Genomic DNA, 6590 nt, shown 5'->3' on the forward strand with positions numbered 1-6590 from the left:
GCTGCAGCGAGTCGTTAGTTGTGCTGTGTATGGTACGAGTTGTACGAGATACGGTGCACGAGTGACAAGTGGAACAGGCTGGCATATATACTCTTCCCTTTAATGGAGCGAGGGTGGTGATAGGGCAGAGCGCCAGACGGTTGCCATGGCAGCAGGGCCTCGGTGAGTGGCGAGGGTGGAGCTGGCATCGGTAGTCATGGCAGGTAAGTGGTGGAGTTGATTGTAGCTGTGGGGAAGGAGGTAGCTAGATACCTGAGGCTAGGAATAGAATTAGCATGGCATGGTGGCAGGGGAGGTCACCGATCTTAGCTTGTAGGCATGGCCTTCCTCCTGAACCTACGTTGTACCAACTCCATTTCTAGGTGAAAGTGACTTTTTGACGTGCCATAGAGCTGCCATTGAGCCCCATTATAAATCTCTCAAATTTTAAAGCACTATATTTCTAAAACTATGAAACATTTCAAAGATTCCTTTTCAGGCAAACATGTCCACCATAAGATGAACCTACATAGGTTTGAATGGGGTTTCTAGGTGTAAGTATGTAGGACTAGTAGCATGCCAAAGTTTGTGCTATTGCCATTGAGAATGCATTGGGCGTTTAAGTTAAATAACTCAGAAACTACAAAACATTTCAAAGTAAAAAGTTCCAGCATTTGTCTCCACAGTAAGCTGAATTATAAAAAGTGTGAATGGAGTTTCTAGGTGAAAGTGACATTTTGACGTGCCTTATATCTGCCATTGAGCCCCATTGTAAATGTCTCAAATTTGAAAGCACTATATTTCTAAAACTATGAAACATTTCAAAGATTCCTTTTCAGGCAAACATGTCCCCCATAAGATGAACCTAAATAGGTTTGAATGGGGTTTCTAGGTGTAAGTATGTAGGACTAGTAGCATGCCAAAGTTTGTGCTATTGCCATTGAGAATGCATTGGGCGTTTAAGTTAAATAACTCAGAAACTACAAAACATTTCAAAGTAAAAAGTTCCAGCATGTGTCTCCACAGTAAGCTGAATTATAAAAAGTGTGAATGGAGTTTCTAGGTGAAAGTGACTTTTTGACGTGCCATAGAGCTGCCATTGAGCCCCATTATAAATCTCTCAAATTTGTAAGCACTATATTTCTAAAACTATGAAACATTTCAAAGATTCCTTTTCAGGCAAACATGTCCACCATAAGATGAACCTACATAGGTTTGAATGGGGTTTCTAGGTGTAAGTATGTAGGACTAGTAGCATGCCAAAGTTTGTGCTATTGCCATTGAGAATGCATTGGGCGTTTAAGTTAAATAACTCAGAAACTACAAAACATTTCAAAGTAAAAAGTTCCAGCATGTGTCTCCACAGTAAGCTGAATTATAAAAAGTGTGAATGGAGTTTCTAGGTGAAAGTGACTTTTTGACGTGCCATAGAGCTGCCATTGAGCCCCATTATAAATCTCTCAAATTTGAAAGCACTATATTTCTAAAACTATGAAACATTTCAAAGATTCCTTTTCAGGCAAACATGTCCACCGTAAGATGAACCTAAATAGGTTTGAATGGGGTTTCTAGGTGTAAATATGTAGGAATAGTAGCATGCCAAAGTTTGTGCTATTGCCATTGAGAATGCATTGGGCGTTTAAGTTAAATAACTCAGAAACTACAAAACATTTAAAAGTAAAAAGTTCCAGCATGTGTCTCCACAGTAAGCTGAATTATAAAAAGTGTGAATGGAGTTTCTAGGTGAAAGTGACTTTTTGACGTGCCATAGAGCTGCCATTGAGCCCCATTATAAATCTCTCAAATTTTAAAGCACTATATTTCTAAAACTATGAAACATTTCAAAGATTCCTTTTCAGGCAAACATGTCCACCATAAGATGAACCTACATAGGTTTGAATGGGGTTTCTAGGTGTAAGTATGTAGGACTAGTAGCATGCCAAAGTTTGTGCTATTGCCATTGAGAATGCATTGGGCGTTTAAAGTTAAATCTTGTTATCTAAAATAAATGCCTACCAACAACCGAACAGAAACATCTATAGCTGCCGTCTGAACACTACAGCGAGTGAGTTGTACATAAGAAATGCATTCATTCATTATTTGATCGCTGAGATTAAATTCAACTGGTGTCATCATAGAACAAATTGTCTACAGTCAAGGGGGGAAATGTATTTGTGTGTGGGCCTGCTGATTGAGCTGAGCAGGAGGACATCCATCCATGGGGAGGTCAGAAGCAGAGGAAGGTGAGGAGGAGGAGATTTAGAACACTTTCCTGGGGGTCTTCATGTGTGTAATATGTGGTTTTAGATATTTTAGATGAGCAGCAGTGAGCCTCTCAGCCTGTCTCTGATGTCACCGACACTGGGCTCACTTCCTTCCTGGACTACAATTCCTATAATGCTTTGGTGCACTGCTCCTCCTTGTGGATAGGGGGAGGGCTGTCTTACTAAGACAACATGTAGTCCAGGAACTAAGTGAGCCCAGTGTCCATGACATCAGAGACATTGGGCTCACTGCTAAAATCTAAAATATCTAAAACCACATATTACACACATAAAGACCTCCAGGAAAGTGTTCTAAGTGTCCCTTTAATGCATGTACTCCTTGCAGAAACCTGTAAGACTAAATGTGTTTGCGTCAACATTTTAAACAGACTTGTAGAGCAACTTATATATATTTAATAATACAACTTAAATGAATGTTATTTCAAAGGCACCGGGCCATGGAGGCCACACGTAGCTCCTTCCTCCTGGTGTGGCTATTCTGACAGCAGACCCCTGAACAGAAGTTTGGTGAGAATTGGAGCAACGGTGCACCTGTGGCACCTGGTGTTGATATTCTGATGAAAGACCCCTGAGCAGTGCTGGTGCCAAGTTTGGTGTGGATCGGAGCAACGGTGTGTCTTGCATGTCTGCATGTTATGTTTGTGGCGTGGCGTCCACCGTCCACCATGCATCGATCGACCCTCTAGGCAATTTTAATATAAGATTTTCTAATATTAATGTAATATCATGAAATTGTATATTGTATTATTTGTAGGGCAGCTTGCAATACCCTCATGGCCCATGAACTCTCTCTCACGCACGCACGCACGCACGCAGACACACAGGCAGGCAGGCAGGCAGGCAGGCAGGCAGGCAGACAGACAGACAGACAGACAGACACCTGGGAATGTGACACATTGACCTGCACTCCAGCATAGTGTACTTTTACACACCCACACAGCCTCTCCACAATGAATGCTCTCATCATATCTCCCACCAACTCTCTCTCTCTCTCTCTCTCTCTCTCACACACACACACGTGTACACACACACACACACACACACACACTTTCTCACCATAGAAGGGATGCTGGCATTTGTACCAAGAGATAATTGCTTTCATTTGAATTAGCACAGTGATAATAGATGTACTCTATAGGTCAGGTCATCATCTTGTTCGAGCACCATGTTGTGTCTCAGCCCACACACACATTGATCTGAGGAGAATGATTGACATCGTTTAAAAAAACGCTGTCCAATTTGTTGGCATAATTAGGAATAGACATGTTTTCAGAAAGTGCTTCAAATGCTTCCAGGGGCTGACCTGCTCTCATGGATTGGACATGATTAACAGATTAGCTACATAGAGCAGACGTGCTTCTAGAATCATGTTATTCAAATTCTGCCCCTCTGCCATTTGATCACACATCAGATGAGACTGACATTATGCTCAGAGCTTTGCATGTATTTGTAATATAAGTTGGGCTCAAAACCCCAACACCTTCCAAAGCCACGGCTTATGACATCCCCACCTGATTGTTAAGAGATGCAGGTGAAGTCATCACTCCCTGCATAACCTATTTAAAAGCCTGTCCATCGAGCAAGGACATTTTCCCCATGAATTCAAATTGCTAAGAGTAATCCCTCTTTAGAAAAAAAAAAAAAAAACGACAATATTTGACCCGGGAGACTATCGACCTGCAGAATCTCCATTTTGTGCTCAGTATAGAAGGCAATATAAATGGCCATATTCCGAGTGTACACTGTACAGTATGAACAAATAGAAAATAGACAGTCATGACACCTAATCCCGTTTAAATTTAAACATGGCTTAAAAAAAAAAATCTCATTCCACAGATACCTGGTCTGCCTTACTAAAATGTGGGGTCCCTCAACTTAAGTGAACATATTTGGTAATATGTATTCAGCCCGAGACTGAAACCTGTCACTTTTTGCTGATGATTCTGCTATCCTACTCTCTCATCATGATACATTAGAGGTAGAAAAATTACTTTGTGCCGAACTCAGTACTTGTGTTTGGGAAATAACAAGTCATCTCTACAAAACAGAGTCAATACTCTTTGGGTCTAGCTGTCCACTTTTGATAATGGCGACACTAATTTGCATTCAAATGTCACATGAGACATTTTGACAACAGCTCATCATTTTCTACAATTTCCCCACTGTTACGGCCCTTTAAAATTGGCTCGAACACCAAGGGCCACAACATAATAAAGGACACAAAGTCAGGTCAAAAGTGTACAAAGATATCACATTTATTTAAAATTGAAATCAGCATTAAATGTCACAAAACTGAACCCCCAAATAAGCCATGAATGTACCACAAAAGGAGACACTTAATAAATAAAGGGTTCAATTAATAAATGCCAAAAACAATAATAAATGATAAACTCAAGACCTAACTAGGCATCCTAACAAACAAACAAAAATATGGGCTGGTAAACTAATAAGTGGGGGAGCCACGCACTATGTGCATGTCTGAGTCCCCAGACTCCCCATAAACTACCAAAACAAGAACTAAACTAACCAGAAACCAAACGGCAAACGAATACTTACGAACAGCCCAGTAACTGAAATAAAGAACCACAAGCGCAACAGAAAACAAGGGAACACAACTTTTCAGGTTGGGTGTTTGGGAGACAATGAGCTGCTCTCCACAGCTCTTCTTTATAGCCTGCTACTAATCACTCAATCAAGGAACAGCTGACACAGGGTGTGGCAGCCAGAGTCATCAGGTGATTGACAGGTGTCTGTTTAGACCAGCAGAGGTCAGCAATATCACAGGCACTACAACAGAAAGACAGAGTAACATTAATGAACAGAATAGACAGATGATAGAGTATGAGTAGAGAGAGTGTATAGTGTGCCAGCACAGAACACCATGCGTTGATGCCATGTGTGCATATGTGCAAGCACCTAACACCCACCAAGTGGGGCGACTGTGGCTCAGGAGGTAGATCAGGTCGTCCACTTTGAGCTGCATTTCATGTCATGAAAGGTAGAGCAGGTCGTCCACTTTGAGCTGCATTTCATGTCATGAAAGGTGCTATACAAATAAAGTGTTATTATTATTATTATTATTATGGGTCGGCGGTTCGAATCCCGGCTCCTCCTGTCTACATGTCAAAGTGTCCTTGGGCAAGACACTGAACCCCAAATTGCTCCCGATGTGCTGGTTGGTACATTGCATGGCTTCCGCCGCAATCGGTGTATGAATGTGTGTGTGAATGGGTGAATGTAATGCACAATCTATGTAAAGCACCTTGGATAAAGGTGCTATATAAATGCACCATTTACCTTCTTTTTTTTTACCAAGTGTGTATACTGCCTGTATAGCCTTTTGGATTGAAGACAAACAATATGTTGGCAAATCTACTCACCAATTACATAATGTAACTCCTGGCTGTATAGCTGTGGTTGGTGGTGAACTGCATGGGAACCAGAGCTACAGTAATAAATCTAATTGTAACCTCTCAGCATGCTCGACCCGTCACTAGGTGCTCTGAGACTCCCTATTTCACACCTGCTGCCTTATATGAGCCATGACCTGGTATACGGGGGCATAGGTGGAGCAACTGGTACCAGCACAGCCTGGCAGCGGGATGGAGAGTTGGCAGCAGGTGGCACAGATGCTTCCCCCGGACAAAGGGCTGAGGCTGGACGAGAAAGGGGTCAGCTGGAAGGTAGCTGGAAGGTAGTTGAGAGTAAGGCGAGACAGAGGCAGATGTGGTCAAGTTGAAGAGAGAAGGAGAGAGAGAGACAGGGAAAGATGGAGTAAAGGAGCTTTAGAAGTAGGATGTCAAGGTGATGACAGCTGTTTATACTTATCCACAGAAGGTTACTGTACAAGGAGGACTGAGCAGTGAGCAGTGCATGGGCCTGGTCTCTAGCTCCAGAACACACGGCCGTTGGCGGACACATCGACTGCTTCAGGCATCGAGAGGCGTCTGTGTGACCTTTAAGTTATGGGACAGAAGCCAGACTCTCTCCAGTCTGCCAACCAAATGTTACCATAAGTTCTGGAACCTGTGACGTGTAGTGGAGAATGGAACAAGCCTATTTAAAGATACAATCTCCAATTCAGGTGATCTTATAAGGATGAATTCATAATGTATAATTCATAATGTTTCATAATTATTCTCGTGCCAGTGGTTATAAAAATTGTATCAATTCATTTCCTCTGTAGGCTACACTTAATTCAGGTTTTAGCATTTGACATTCATCATAAGAAGCTTTGACTATAGCATTTTTCCAGAGTGGAGTCTGAGTGTTTTTATTTTGGAATGCAGATTTAAATTTCGACATGATTGATAAAGGAAATAATCA

This window comes from Electrona antarctica (assembly GCF_951216825.1).
Source record: "Electrona antarctica genome assembly, chromosome: 7".
NCBI classification, from domain to species: Eukaryota; Metazoa; Chordata; class Actinopteri; order Myctophiformes; family Myctophidae; genus Electrona; species Electrona antarctica.